Raw genomic sequence first — 17,293 nt, 5'->3', positions numbered from 1 at the left:
TGAATTGTTATTGTTTATAATTATTTGATGTTTTAAGCTAATTTTGAAGTTGTGAAATAGTGGAATTATACACCCTTCCTTCTAAAAAAAAGAAATGACTGAAGTTTGTATTATTTTTTTTCTTGTCTTGAATAATATTTTTTGTTGAATAATCGAAATAAATATCCACCCCGTCCCATTTTTTTATAATAAACTATTCTATGCAATTAGTGTGAGTTTTTATTTTCTTTAAAATTATATTCCTTAAAAAGTTATCACGTAAACGCAATAATGTAAACCATTGGGGGTCGTCTCCCTCAAACATTCTCGTATACTCCTTAAAAAAAGTGCTACCCCCCCCTCCCATCTTCAATCCGCAAAAAATTGTGGACACTGGGCACAGCTGTGTACCCCACGTGTAGTCAGTTTTTTTTTTTTTTTTTGACTCCAGCACATACGTACTATTCGTTTCAGTATCCTGAGACGTCCACTTTTCGGCGATTCTATCTCACTAAGGGGTGAGGCACGGAAGGACGAGCGCATTTGCGGAATTCTTCGTCATTCTTTGACCTTGATTCCCGCACTATTAGATTAGAATCGTTTCTGACCTTATAATTTTAATTTAATCTACAAATAATCCGAGTTTAATTTATTGTTAAATGTAAACATCTCCTCCTTCCATCGTTCCTCTCACCCCCATTTTGACGAATTAAACCCATCCTTAAGCATGCGCAAAAGCTTGGAGGGTTTTAGAATCCGTTGGCAAACAATATTCTCCGCTTTGTAGTTACAGTTAAAAAAAGAAGAAATGAAGGTGGGGGGGACTAACTATGCATTTTGGTCGCCTGTTTTTCCACCCATTGGAACCAAAATTTGGCTCAAATCTACAATTTTAATAACAAAATCAAATGCCAAATTTTATTTACTTAAACCATTGCGCTTTCATATCCATGGGTTTAGTTTGGTTTAGTTATATTAATGTCCCGTTTTAAAGCAACACTAGGGCTATTGTGGGACTGACCTCGTAATTTTGAACCGCGGTTAGATGATGACGACGACACCTGAACTGGCACCCCCCTCTCCACACCACCCCACACCAGCAGGAGGACGATTGGTCATGACGGGTTTAACGTGCAACAGGCCAACAAGTCATGTATTTGAATTGCTTCTTTTCTTTCTATTTGGGTTGTGTATTTCTGCAGTCTTTTCATCCATTTAAAACCATAACAATCTCTATATAACGAGATGTGCACAGAAGGCACCGCATTGCGTAAACATTCCAGGACACTGAAGGGAGGATACTTCTACTTGTCCTGTGACACAAGTTATGCTATTAGAGAACTATACTAGTAAATAATGGAAGCATTTTATCAAACGATTTTTTAAAATTTTTAATTAGTATTTTAATTATTTAAAAATTAATGTTTTTTATATTAGTCTGAAGCTCAAAAAATTAACCTTTCAATTATACCACTTTTTTCAACTTATACATTTAGCTTCTATTTTTAACCAATTTTTTTTAAAAAATTTTGCAACAATATTTTTCACTCAAAATAAAATTCAAACCTTCACGAGCATATTATGTTTGCATGAAAAAAATTACCTTTTGTCAACATATTATCATCATGCTGATAAAGGCTCAAATAAAAGAATTAAATTAACGTTCATTATAATCTAAACAGAGAAATTTGTAATTCTCAGCATGGGTCTGTATGAATTAAAGTAAATATGAAATATGATATTTTTTGAAAAATTAAATGCAAGAAAAAGTTATCTGTGACCTTTTTAAAAATCTAAATTATTAATTCAATAATTCTATTTCGTTTAGGACAAACTTAGTTTAATGGATACCGGATATCTACTTTAATAATCTAATTTTTAAAACCTTGATAGGCATGCATATACGTCTAATAATAAAAGGATCCAAATGAAATAAATAATTATAATTTATGTTGTTTAAAGCATTAAACGTTCTGAAGATTTACGAATTTTATATTTTTATACATACCCTCTATTCTGTGAGTTATATTTAAAAAAATATTATCGTGACTCTAATATTTCAAATAAAAAAAATTCTACACTTTTGTGTTTGAAACCAAATAGGATATGGAAATTTAAATATCATTATTCTATAAAAAAAAAAAAAAAAAAAAAAAAAAAAAGGGAATTTTAGACTTCTTTATCAACCATCTTGAAGAAAATACGCCAATTAGGTCCTTAATTCTGATCTGCGTAAAGCAATGAAATTATTGATTGTCTTAAAATAAAGATATTGAGAGATTTATAAATCGGTCAGACTTCATCGCAGAAGACTGAAACAATAAATTGTCAAGATTATTTTAATGAATATGATTTACAAGACAAAAGGAATGTATAAAATTTAGTCTTCATAATTGTTTTTAGAAGTACATTTATTAACTAAAAAAAATAAAATATTACTTACCGCATTATAATTGTTTTAAAATTAAAACTAAAAATTGACTTTTAAGACGAATCTTATAATTTTTTGAACTATTGCGTAAATTATAAAAAAAAAAAAAAATATTATGCATTACAGATGAAATTTCAGTGCCTGAAAGATTCAAAAGATTTCTGTTATATATTTGGTTTCAGTACAAATTTGTTTCTTTTTTTTTTTTTTTTTTTTTTTTTGAAGTTTTATAACTTTGGTTTTAGTTTCAAGTTCAAATTTTAGGGAGTTAACAGAAAACTAAGAAGATACATGGTACAATGAACGGAATATCGTAAGGCAGCTGTAATAATATGAGTCATGTGACTATTAAAATTTGAGACTTAAAAATATTTTTACGAAAAATCTATTAAGAAACCAAGTTGCATAAAAAAATATTTAAAATTTTAATGAGCATTCATACTGGCTCACCGGCTGGTCGCTAAAGACGGCTAGTTTTTAAATAAAAACTAATTTTGAAATAATTATACAAAATAAAAGCATCATAGTAGTCAAAGTATTAGATTTAATTTTATGAATATCCATCCATGTTTGAGACCTCTAACAGTCTGAAAAATGCATTTTTGGAACTAAGTATTTCGTAGTGTTGCCAGGTTCAGAATGAAAATTCAGAGAATGATTCATCATTTCAAAGACAATCAAGATCTGTTCATATTTAAAGAACACTCTTTCAAAGAGTAGTAATATATACATATATATTTATATTCTCTTATTATTATCGAGTTTGTACATAGCACTTATTTGTGTTTGTATTTGTATTTCCATTTTTTTATATTTGTTCTGTTTATTTTTATATCTATACTCAAGTCTAGCAAACTTTTCTGTTAACAATTTTATTATTATAATTTATTCATGAATTTTGTAATCACATTTTGTAAGTCTGTTTACTTAGAATAGTATAAGCTTTCAATTTCTCTTTGATAGTTTTTTTTAATAAACCAAAGCCATTTCCCATTTGAATTTCAACCAGGTCATTACTCTCGGCTTTTTTAAAATCCAATATTAAAATCCCCTTATCGAATTTTAATCAGACGTTGAACAATTTGGGTGACAGTCACAGAGATGGATAAAACATAAGCGTCTTTCTATGCCTCTCCCACTTCATGGTCATTACACTGTTTAAATAACCAGTAGGTTATAGTTGCAGGGGCATGAAGTGATGTTGTGTGTCTGTCTTCCTGGACGTAGAAGAAGCAAGCCCCAAGAAGAGAGAAGAGACCCCCAGCCCAATGAAAACAAACCCAGCAACTCAGAAAACCCAAACGGAATGAAGGTTGAATTTAGACGGAAGAATACTTCAGAGGAACTAAGGAAATGCTGAAAGAAACTGCATCAATACTTAATGAATATCCAACCCTAGTGAAGGTAGCTAAACTTGTAAGATCCCGTCCAGACCACCTGAAGATGAAACTGATAATAATCAACGAACTGACGTGTGAGTCTGGCTTACCCTTTTCGGCGCCACCCGACCCCGACCTAGGCTGGACGTGGTGTAGACGCTGAACTGGCGATATGTTTATTCCACGTAGGACATTCAAATTTTCACAATCTTTCTCTTTCTTCACTTTGTTAGCACTTTTTAAATATTTAATTAAGGTGGGCCAGATTTGTTAGGAAAATTGCTCTTCATTAAAATCAGTTTTATAATGTACTTTACTTAAGTTATTTTTTTACGTGTAGGAGATTAGGGTGCCTCTGAAAAATTTCGTCTTCGTCGTCGTATGCAAACGCGATTAGTGAAACGCATAACGGTCTAAATTGGTGAAACGAAGGATTCTGAAGGTACCTCAGAAATGCGAATGAAAAATATCTGGCATGATAATTCATTCTTGCAACTCTGGTAGGTACAGAAATATTGTGAGGTTGGCTATCCCTTACCGATGACGGGGTGCCTTTTGTGGGAAGTACCTACTCTTGTCTAATTGTATCTTGACTGCTGATGATCACTCGGACTCAACCACAGTTTCTTCCAAAGCTGTTGCAGTATGCCGGTCATTCAGATTTTTCCGAATGTCTTTATGGCGGGGTGGAGTAGCCTTTTCTAATCGATATTTCCATGCATATGTAAATTAACTAACTGAAAAAAGAAAAAAAGAAGAAGAAGAAAGCAACTAGCTAGGGGAGTGAATTTTAGATTGGGATTTTTATTCAAAACTCAAATAGAATTTATTTTTTGAAAAATTACTCAATGATAATAAATAAAAATGGATACTTCTTTATTTTTAAGCTGGTTTAAAATTATGGAGCCATATCTTGATAACAAGAGCAGATTTGTTAAAGGCAATATTAAAATGTGCCCAAAAGGCTCATTGCGTTACAATTTGACAACTTTAATAGATTCTTCATCAAAATATTTTAAAACTTCATATTTTGCTAGTCATATAATTCACTCATAATGTTATAAAGACCTTCAGTCATAACATAATATGTATCTCTCTCATTTTCTGTTAGCTCCCGTAGAATTTATGCCTTAAATTAAAGAGGAAATGATTAAACTGCAATAAATGTAATAACATTTTTTTTTACTGAAACGAAGCATTTTTTTATAATATGATTACTGAAAACAGAGTCACTGAGCGTTTAAATTTTATGGGCACTAAAGAATATCTTTCTTAATTTATGTAATATCTCAAGAATTTGTCAACAATATTTTCTCATATTCATCATGAGCAGATCGATTCATTAACAATGTTTCATTTTAAATGCATCAAACACTAAGATAATAAACAGAATCGTTTAAAATAATAGATAGAAAACAGGTTTAATAAACTTTTTAAAAAGCGATGTACTTAAAACTGTAAGCATATACAAAAAATATATAACTAACATAAATACAATTTAATTACAAACGCATACAACTAACCTAAAAATAATTTAAATCAAGTCCGCATCCGTTGGAAATAGTTGTCAATAATCAAAACACAATGCGCATGCGCGAATTTTCAACGCCAGTTATGGTAAAGCAAATGCTTGCATTTTTCTACGCCAGTTGGGGTAACGTTATGCAAATTAGAAATTTTTAATTTCGTTTATTCTGCTTTATTTTAATTCAAAAGTACTTCAGATTGAATCTAAAAGATCGATTACTTAACAATGTTTAATTTTAAATGCATCAAACATTAAGAAAATAATTAGAATCGTTTGAAATAATCGGACGAAAAATGTTAAGCCTAACCTCATTAGCGTGGCAAAAAAAAAAAAAAAAAAAAACCACTGAAATCTTACTCATTTGGCGGTGGGGAAAATGAAAAGAGTTTTTGGCGGGAAAGTTAGTTTTTAATTAATAATTAAAATTCTAATTAACAATTCAAAAAAAGGGACCCCAGGTGCACATTCCCGACCTCCAAGGTATACATGTACCAAATTTGCTAGCTGTAGGTCAAACGGTCTGACCTATAGAGCGCCAACACACACGCACACACATTGAGCTTTATATAAGTATAGATTAAAAGAAATACTCTCAAAGTCTTTCTGAAAACTTTAAAAATACCAAAATACGAATATTTTATACATTAAAAGAAATTCTTTGAAAGTATGAAATCTTTAAAAATATCAAAATACAGATAATCTATATTAAAATTAAAGTGGAAAATTTTTCATTGAAAAAAACAACAACATGAAAATCTATACTATGCAAGTTACTCAAAACTTAATAGAAATGCTTATTTGTACTTTGACAAGAATGTAATTTATCATTAATTTCTGAGGAAATTTAAATGAGGTAATTTATTATTAAAATTTGAGCATATTTAATATATGAGTCAAACATTTGCCATCTAAAGTTACTTTATGCAAATTGTGGAAGAAATGAACTTCTTTCTAAATATGTTCAAACATTTTTGGAGAAAGGATAATAGATTAATTAATCAAGAATTTTTATGATTTCTTAAAAATGCAAGAATATTTTACTTCGACTTTATTTACTATAAATATTACTGATGTCTACAGAAAAACCGCAAATATCATGCAAAATAATTTTTTCATGTTTGATTCACTTCTGAATCAAAGCTCGTTGCCAGTAACTTTTTAAGAAAAAGGATTACATTTTTTTAGTGAAATCCTATAATATCGCAATCTTGTAAACATTAAGATGTCTGCCAAGCATTCTTACCTGCAATCTTGAAATTTTTCAGTAAATCTGCAACTCGAAGTTTGACATTGAGCTTATTTGGAAACAAACAGATGTCAAACCAAAAAAATCTTGCAGCTTCAGATCAACCTTTTATGGAAGGAAAAAAAAAATTACAATTAAAAACCATTTTAAACAAATAAAACCAAAATTTGCAATTTATAATATTTCGATTTGAAGTTCAATGATGCGTTTTGAAATATGTAACACTAGAACTACCAAGACCGTCACTTTGACGTTTTTCAAATTTCATGCTTACAGATTTTGGTATAATTTACGTATCGTTCTAGAACTTTATGACGAAGAGAATAATTACATATTCCTGTTCAATTTTCACTCAACCATTTTAACTTCCATAATCAGTATGATCTATATCTATTTATACCAAGACACGCCTCCCGCGGTGAACTGGTGCCAAGGTCTCGGGTTCGGAACCCGATTCGACCGAAGAACCGTCGTGTAAGCGGGTCTGGTGCACGTTAAACCGCAGGTGTGGTGTGGTGTGGAAGTTTGGAGAAGGGGTGCTAGCTCAGGTGCCGTCCTCGTCATCTGACCACGGTTAAAAATTAAGAGGTTCAGTCCAAAATAGCCTTGTTGTTGCTTTAAAAAGGGACGTTAATCTAACTAAAACTAAACAAAAAAAAAAACCCAAGACCCGCCAAACTGTGGCTTTAGCAAGTTTATATTATTTTATGGATCATCTATATAATGATGGACATTAATACGTATTTACATTCATTTATACAAGGCTTTCAGACATTTTCTGGAAAAATTTCAATTATGCTTTTCATATGTTACCAGAAGAATTCTCTAGTGAATATAGTTGCTGCAGAACAGAAGCCTCCTCCTAAAAACAAGAACAGAAAGTAGTGGATTGTACACCAAAATGAAGTCTTTGTGAACGAAAATCTTGCCAAATTCGAATGTGCAACAAAAACAGAGCGATTTAAATCCGTAATACATGCAAAAAATATGTTTGTGGCAGGTATTTATCTAATATAACATGACTTGTAAAATATATACCTCATAGTTAGATCATTCGATATCAAAGGTGATATGTTATAAATGCAAATGCAAACTGTTTTTCTTGGTTTTTTTAATTAATAATTAATGAATTATCAAATTAAATGTTGTTTTTGTTGAATTATATTCTTTTATTTATATAAACTAAGCCAAAAGTTACAATGAATGCCACGATGGTCAAAAACCCGCCAATTTGACTGGCGTTGTAAAACTAGGTATATATTTAACATCGGCAGTTCTAGTATTAAAAGACTTTCATAGTAATAATTTTCATGACTGAGTTAATAAATTTTAGAAATGCGTTTTTATTTGTAAGTGATAGAGGCACCCTACAGAGAAACGAATCTTTGAAGCGAATTACGCAGAATTCGTAGCATGAAATGTTACCATTATTTTCTTTTCTTTTTATTTATAAAATATTGTAAAGGGAAATCCGTCCTGAAGATACACGTCGAAAAATCTAACAAGATTAATAATAGATAATAGTAATAATTTACTAAGCAAGTAAATAATAGTAATAATTTACTAAGCAAGTAAGTATGAAAACACAAGTAGTAAAATACAGCCGAAATTTACATAAAACCAGTTGTTGATAATATACCCTAAAGTGCCTCGCTTGCTCACCAATAATGATTTTATACCTCTTCTTCTGGCGGATTTTCAATCAATCTTCTGATTTGATTCAAAATTTGATACATTTCTGTTGCTAAATCTGTGTACAAAATTTTATTCATCTAGCTTTTTACATTTCTGAATGATTATGCTCCTATGCATTCAGACAGACAGACAAAATTATCGTCAGAATTGCGAGCGCACTTAAAAATCATATATATATATATATATATATATATATATATATATGTGTGTGTGTGTGTGTGTGTGTGTGTGTGTGTGTGTATATATATATTGATTAAATCCGGTGAAAAACAGTAATATTTAGAAAGAAAAAGAAAGATATTATATAAAACACGTGGATTTTTACGTTGTTTTTTTATCATTCGAAACTGGATTTGGGGAACTTAAATGGGGGAAATCCAGAAAAAAATAATTTCGGAATGCAATAATCATTTATCAAAAAAAAAAAAAAAACATTTTTATCAAAAAAATGTGATTTGAAATTCTTGATTTTTCCATTGAAAACACGATCAATGTACTTTCATGGGCATTTACTTTGGTATTTCGCTCAAAATCAGAAGAAAAGCATCAAGATAAGATAGCGCATTTCTTTTTTTTTTTTTACTTTTATTTTTCGTATCTCGGATACTACAAAGGAGTTCACCTTTATCCATTTGCGTAGGAGTGAAATTAAGCGAAAAACAACGATTGATTGGTTATCGGCAGCGGGATGCACAGATTGTGTGATTGTGTAAAATGGACGGTCATGACGGAAGTTTTTCCGTGGTACGGATGTGATTTTGAGCGTGTAATATCGCCGTTTCCTAGACAATATAACAACACAATATTGAGAAAAATATTTCATTAGATTTTTCTAGAATTTTGATATTATAGCAACAATAGTCCAACTTAGAAATTAATCTGATAATTGATTTTTTTATTGATAATGATAATATTCTTTCTTGATCGTGAAATTCCCGTATTTGTTTGTTAAACAATTAATTTGATTTGTTTCAGATCCAATTAATTCTCTCATATCTTTAGATCATTTTAGTACAGACACCTCAGAGTATTAAAATGCTCCAAATTTCTCCAAAATTCTCCATCCCCCTTGAAAACCGCAAAGACAACTCGTGCTATTAAGAATTTATTTTTTAAAAGAAGTCTCCCTTTAACTGATAACTGTTAATTAAATAATATTCGAATACTCTATGAGTGTTCTTAGAAAGTCTCTCGGCTTGCCAAATCCATCTGGGCGAGCGCCTCTAACGAACAAAACACAAGCCACGGGTATTCAATAAAGATTACAATGCTGAAGAATTTGATTTTCTGTAGTCATATTTTTAAAAAAATTATATTTGGTTTCAGCGAAAGGGTCTTTGTACTTATTGAAGTTTGATCCCTTCCATTTCAAATTCAAATTTAAATATTACTGCAGCTGATTATAAATTAGAAAGATATGTAATACAATGAACAAAATATCGTAATGCTTCTATAATAATGTAAGTTATGTGACTATCAAAATTTGAAACTTAAAATCATATTGCTGAAGAAGCTATTAAAAAAGTAAAGTACATAAATATTTAATTGAAAATTTTAGGTAGGATTACTCTTGGTAAACCAACTAGTCGCCAAAGGCCTCTCGTAATTAATTGATAAAACATTATTATTTTTATTTTTTGGGACATAAAATATACGAAGAAACAAAAACATTTCAACCATCGTAATATTCGTCTGCTAAGATATTCATAAATATTTAAATTTTGTACTTCTTTCAGAAAAAAATTCAATTTCTACAATTTATAAATTTTTATGGTAAAAATATCCTTGAATGAGAAAAAAAATTGCATTCCAAATTATTTATCTTTCTCTATGTGCAAGCGAACACGGTTACACACACACACACACACACACACATACAAAAAAAAAAGTAAATGATTAAAATTTTGGTATGCCGATACAGTTTGAAAATTAGAAATACCTGAACTCGAAGGTTCTTAATCTCAGCAACTAACTACGTTAAAAAATAGACCTGAAATTCTATTACATGAGGAAATTAAATTTTGACTGTGGTACTAAACAAAAATCGTAGATTTCTCTTGAATTTTCTGTTAAATATATAAACGAAAAAATAGCCATGATTGAAACAGACGGAATTTTAATTCTGTTAGTCATTAATAGTAATAGCGATTATAATTATTTCAAAAAAGCAACATCGGTAAATGACAGGACTTCATCGCCAAGAAAATCGCCAAGTATCGCTACACTACGGTTCATTCATTTATTAATTACATGTCGTACATAAGTACATTCATTATTGGATATCCAAAAAAATTTAGTGGAGGCAACTTCTGCCACATAATTTCAACATTACATAGGAGAATCTCTCTTCAAAGATGATATATATATATATCTTTCAAAGTACTGGCGAAAAACGACACGAAAACGAAAATAGTTATAGTCGAAACTTTAATCGATTGATTTAAAAGGAATAATAAGATTTTTAAGAATATTTTTATTCTCTTAATTTGCTACTCTACTCTCATTTAACTTATTCAAGAATTTATGATATCACTACATTCTAATTTAAACAGAAATTAAATTTTAAAATTAAATATCTATCGTAAAAAAAGAGAAAAATCATGCCTTTATTTCCTAATTATATTTTTTCTTTATAAGCATTTTATGCCCGCGGTAATAGTTTCATTAAAAAAAAAAAAACTTCAATAATCGTCTGAAATGCTAATTGTCTACAAATCTATTATTGAAAATTTTTATACAACATTATGAACTAAATTTAGTTTGTTGATTGTTTTAGTTCCCAAATATTTTGAAAAGTAAAACAGTCTGAAATTTCATAATGGTGTTAAATCTGTCATTAAATAGAAATGGAATAATTTCGTCACATTGTTCGTCATCAACATTTAAATTATCTTCATTTTGTTTGTCTCACAATAATTCATCACTTTTACATAATTCCGAAATTATGACATCTATATCGCAGACTTTCCAAAAATGACCTCGAAATCAGTGGGAAAAAACGAATGCATATGTGTAGATTAGTTCTTAAATAACGCATTTTTATCTTTACAGTGGTTACGGATGAAGTCTGAAATGAAACGACGTATTGAGAGAAACATACACGCAGTGCTTTACTGTACTCACTCATATTCAAGGGCGCAGTAAACACGTGAAAATTTGTTATTATCTGGGAAGGAAATAACAAACAAAAACAAAATGACATAACACTCGTTATCCAGAGGTGGTAAAACCAAATGCGATAAGGTGTTGCATTCATCCTCGTAAAACAGATCACGTTAAAAAATCGATTTTTTTTTTTTTGGTGAAAATATGATTTTTTTAACTTAATGTTTGATTTAGTTTCTTTATAAAATCGTTAAAATTTTTATTTCTAAGTCTTATGTTTCTGGAGGTTACACTGATTATTATATTTGCATTCGCATACGTTTAAATTCTAGTTTACATATTTAGAAGCCATATTCTCAAATTCTAATCTTTGATAAAATTTTCTCAAAAAAAAAAAAAAAAAAAAAAACTCAATTAAAATCTGATGTATATTTTTTGTTCAAATTTGGTAAAATAATTTCTCAATATTTTCTGCAACTCCTGAACTAGAGAATAAAGAATCTATTGATTTAGAAATATTTTAGAGTTGATTTAGCGCGTGCCCAATGCGAAAAAGAAAAATTGAAAATTCCATATTATTTATTAGACAAACGCCAATATTTAAAGAATGAATAGATCAAGCTTATTTTTTTAGTTTGGGAATTAAATAATATATTCCGTAAGTCATCTACAAACTTTTAAGCAAATCATTTGATAAACTTATACGCTAGATTTTTGTTTTATACCTTTTTTTAGCCAAAAATGAGCACCTTTTTCTAATAATAATAAAAAAAAATAAAAAAAATCAGCGTTTTATTATTTAAACAAATAATCTTGAATACTACTCAGGGTTTCATTACAGGCAATTAAATAGCAATAATTGATATTCAATTTATTATTGCATTCAGTTAAATAATTTCAAATGATTCACAGTGGGTCATTACAGTCAAACAATTTTGAATAAGACACTATACATTATTATTTTTGATTAAATAATGCCGAATGTTGCTCATATTGTCACTTGTGTAACAATGTTAATTATCATAACATTTAGTTAAATATTATTTAATTAAATAATACTCAATTAAATAATCTGAAAGGCATTAAATGCATCAAAGTAATTAAATTAAACAATACTTAATATTATTTCATGTATTATTGAGGTCAGTTAAAGTCTCGATTATTAATGTATTAAAACAGTTCAGTTTAACATGAATGAATAATATTCAATGTATTACTGAATTTAGTTAAATAAAATAAATTATTACTCTATGTACAGATGTAGTCAGTAAAATGAATGAATAACACTTGATGTGTTATTACAGTCAATTAAATTTCTAATGTTATTCAATGTATTATTACAAACAGTTAATATTCTTGAATTATATTCAATGTATTAATTTTATTTGGGATAAATAAATTATTACTCTATGTACAGCTATAATCAGTAAAATAAATGAATAACACTTGATGTGTTATTATAGTCAATTAAATTTCGAATGTTATTCAATGTATTATTACAAACAGTTAATATTCTTGAATTATATTCAATGTATTAATTTTATTTGGGATAAATAAATTATTACTCTATGTACAGGTATAGTCGGTAAAATAAATGAATAACACTTGATGTGTTATGATAGTCAATTAAATTTCGAATGTTATTGAATGTATTATTACAAACAGTTAATATTCTTGAATTATATTCAATGTATTAATTTTATTTGGGATAAATAAATTATTACTCTATGTACAGCTATAGTCAGTAAAATAAATGAATAACACTTGATGTGTTATGATAGTCAATTAAATTTCGAATGTTATTCAATGTATTATTACAAACAGTTATTATTCTTGAATTATATTCAATGTATTAATTTTATTTGGGATAAATAAATTATTACTCTATGTACAGCTATAGTCAGTAAAATAAATGAATAACACTTGATGTGTTATGATAGTCAATTAAATTTCGAATGTTATTCAATGTATTATTACAAACAGTTAATATTCTTGAATTATATTCAATGTATTAATTTTATTTGGGATAAAATTATAGTCGATTATAGTCTTAAATGTTATTTAGCAAAACATTTTAGTTAAAGGGCTATGAATGCAAGCAAGCCTAATAGATGCAGAAAAATTAACCTAATTGAGCAAATCTTTATACACGATTAATCAATATACAGAGCTATAATTTTCTACATTTTAAAAATGAAAGTTTTTTTTTAATTTATAGAGCCCTTTTTATGTTCATGCAATGAATGCATGGAAAGACTATATTGACATTAAGAATAATGAAATCGACATGAGTTTTCAGTGGCGAAGGTACTTAATTTCTGGTATTAAACTCTAGTTTAAATATAGACATTTAATTTCCAAAATTTTTAGTTTTAATTTCATGAAAAAGTACTTTTATAATTTCCTAATATACTACCACTTACAAAATCTCTGTTTACAATAATTTTAGTTAATTATTTTGTTTTAAATTTTTATAGAGGCTATACTTACATTTAGAAATATTCAGATATTACAGATCTTCGAACTCTCGTTTAGCTTAAAGTAAATAATTAATCAATCCATGCAAGCAAGTGTCAGGCTGAGTTGATTCAACTCTTATATGAAAAGGAATGCAAATTTTTTGAAATTCTTCTATGATTACATATTCTGAAATTCCACAGAATTCTTTTATTTCTCTGGATTGCAATCAAATGCACTGTCACGAGACTTTAGTTTTTATACACGAAATATTCATATATGAAAGAAAAGAAAAATACCTCGTGAAAAATGTCATTTAAAGAAGCTTCTTGAAAGTCAAAAAATTGACACGGAATAAAATAATAAAAATAAACGACGATATTACTGAAGCAGACGATTTTTTAAAAAGACAGCTGTGATCGGATCATTTTCTACGCGATAACCTTCAAAGTATTATTTTTTCTTTGTTAGTATTTCTTTTTTCATGTTGGCAACATCGTGATCTGGAATATAATTGTCCGCGATTTCCCTTTCAGTTTAAGGTCATATTTAAATCAGCATGTAATAAAATATGACTAATGAGTGGTTGATTGATCGCTTTACAATGAACTTAAAAGAGTATAAACGATTTTAATGTTCTGAATCATCATTTGTTTATATACATATTCAAATTTTTTTTTTCTCCATGCCCTTAGTTGTTATCAGTAAGTGGAAATGAATTAAATTATTCTTAAAAACTATTTGACATTGTAATTCGACCTTGATATAAATGTTCATTTCAGCAACAAACAGAATATTTTGCAATCCAATTCTGATGCTGTTGAGGAACGATATAATCAGAGATTTGGACCATAATTTAAAAATAGGTTACAGAAATAGAAACTCACTTAAAAAACACTAAATTATTTTTATTAAAATAGGAAGTTTATGATAAAGAAATAATAAGTAATAAAAATCACTACCTACAGAAGAAATAAAAAAAAATGGATCTAAATATGAATACATTTAATATAGACAGTTTTTTAAATCATTTATATCAATGTTCTAAATAGAAGTTTTTTTTTATTTAATTCATTTTATACTTTTCCCTCACGAATTTATTATAAATATTATTGGATCTTGAGACTGATTTTGCTGAAATTTAATACTATGCATACTAAATGGCGATATTAATTGGTGGAGTTGGTTCAGTTGTTGAAGTTCGAAGTTCTCAGCTCCATCTCCAGAGTGCATTTTGTAGTGCGAAAAATACATTTTTCAATTTTAGAACGACCCCTCTTTGAAGAAGCAGAAAATTCTTAATTTTAATCGCAAATATCTCAGCTAATTTTACAGATAATTCCATGTAACTTTTTTCCTGTGTTTTTTATTCTGTAACTTGATTCCCAATTAAAATTCTGATAGTAAAATCACCAGAATCAAAACGCATTTATTTAATTTGTGTGTTTCACATTTATTATTTTGACATGCATACGATAAGGGCCGACGGAAATTTGAGTGTAAAATAATGTTATTATATAATCATATGCTAAATTTAAAAATATTTTTTTTTGGGGGGGAGGGGGGGGGTCTGGAAACTTTCTCGTATGCGCTTTAACAAAGGTATAATTGTCTGATGTAAAATTGTGCACATTAGGCAAGGCAAGATGTATTATTTTCATAATCTAATATGAGAGACTTTTAATATTTTGTAATATGGTAAATAATTTGAAGTGGACCTATATTTTAGTTGTTAAATCTGTGAACCAAATTTTATTCATATTTTCATATAGCTCTTTACATTTTGTTTTTATCGAGTTTATTTGCATTCGTGCCGACAAGCAAGCAGCATTTATGTGAGTTTATTTCATTCAAAATTGAATAGAAATCTACAAATTTTGTGTAAAGATCACATGCCAAATATTCAAATAATTTTTATAGTTAGCGTGTTCATAAACAGACAGACATAATTTCTAAGATGTGTTTTCCAGGCTCATGAAGGATGATGATTAAGTCAAAGAAAATTGAAGAAGAAAAAAACGAAGACTCTTCAAAATATCTTCGAATATTTTAAAATCATGAACTTTTTCGTCGCATTTTTCGTGCATCATAAAGACAGACGATTGAAAATTAATACATTATCTTATTACGTTACCCCAGATTAGAAGTCAGAACCACTTTTAAATATATATTTCGGATTGGCAACTTATTCAATGAGAAGTCAGAAGAGAGCCTAAAGACCAAAAATTATACAGCATACTACAGATGTCTATTGAATATACATTTAGATGAAATTTGGGCTGCGGTAAGGTCTTGGCTTCAGAAACGGAGAGTTTCAGGTTTGAGACCCGATTCCATCGAAGAACTGTCATGTCAAAGGGCCTGGTACGCGCCAAATCCGGCGGGGTCAAATGCACTCCTGTTGGTGTGGAAGCTTGGAGAGGGGGATACCAGGTCAGGCGTCGTCCTCGTCATCTGACCGCGGTTCGAAATTACCCGAGGTCCTTGCAAAACAGCCTTTGTGTTGCGTTAATATAATTAAACTAAACCAAAACATTTACATGCTAATCTAAATATCAAATTTATTTTTAACGTAATTCCTAAAACTCACATGTTTTATTTAAAATTTCTTACTTTTCTTTGAAATTTTTAAAATTATATTTCAGAAAATTCCTAGAGGTGTTCCGTGGAGTCATCCCAACATTTTGGTATGCGTCATTTCCCATTTAACATATCTGGAAGGTGGGGGTCTCCTACCTGTTATCAACAGCCAACCAAAGTCTTCCAAGATTTTACGACCCCTGAGCAGAGGGGATCTCTAGGGGGTTGTTTATCGTGCTCTGTAAGGGGAGGGAGGGGGGACAGAAAGGGACACCTTCAGTCTGACCTTTTGTGTTGAGGTAAGCTACCAAAAATGTAAAAAAGAAACTAAAATTTATGTGCCTTTCTTACTTATTCTGGATTTTTCGTCCCGGAGAAGGACGGGGGGGGGAGTGGGAAAGTAAATATATGGGGACATTTTAGGCATCACAGATAAATAGCCTGCTTTAGAATGCTTTTGCAGTTCGCAACATTTCAGACAGACTGAAGAATTTCGCTCAGACGATAGTTTCGGTCACATAATTTTATTTAAAAGAAACTCACTATTATTTGATGAAACACTATTTAGGATAAGTGAACGTTTCTTAAGGTGAGTACAGGAAATATTTTTTTTAAATTTATTTAATTTTTTAAAAATTATGTAATTGAAACGACTTCATTTTGTTTTGAAACTGTGTTGTACGACGGCGAACTAACTTGTGAAATTCGTTAGTAAAACTACTCTACCGTAAAGTTGGATTCAACTTTCAAGGTTCTTGGCGTTAAAATCCTTCAAAAACATCACGTATACGAGCGTAGATATTTTTCTTTGTCACCTGCTACGTTTCTAAATTTACTTTAATTCATTTTCTAAAAATCTTTGTAACTATTTATTTTATTTTCGTTTTAAGATT

At 29.3% G+C, this 17,293-nt stretch overlaps 1 protein-coding gene across 6 annotated transcripts in view; it reads right to left on the bottom strand.

The window, feature by feature from the left end:
* LOC129975111 (retinaldehyde-binding protein 1-like) overlaps positions 1-17,293 on the bottom strand; it is a 248,683-nt gene that overhangs the window by 77,041 nt on the left and 154,349 nt on the right. For 4 of the 6 annotated variants that reach the window (XM_056088049.1, XM_056088046.1, XM_056088051.1 and 1 more), the window contains exon 2: positions 6,561-6,668. The gene's annotated coding sequence lies outside the window, so the exon portion shown is untranslated. Of the gene's footprint in view, positions 1-6,560; positions 6,669-13,853; positions 13,964-17,293 lie in introns of those variants that run through there. The other 2 variants (XM_056088053.1, XM_056088048.1) reach the window with 2 other exon arrangements.

The sequence above is a fragment of the Argiope bruennichi genome, chromosome 7, assembly GCF_947563725.1.
Source record: "Argiope bruennichi chromosome 7, qqArgBrue1.1, whole genome shotgun sequence".
NCBI lineage: Eukaryota > Metazoa > Arthropoda > Arachnida > Araneae > Araneidae > Argiope > Argiope bruennichi.
The sequence above is the reverse complement of the archived record's forward strand: the minus strand, read 5'-3'. Positions and strand labels throughout refer to the sequence as shown.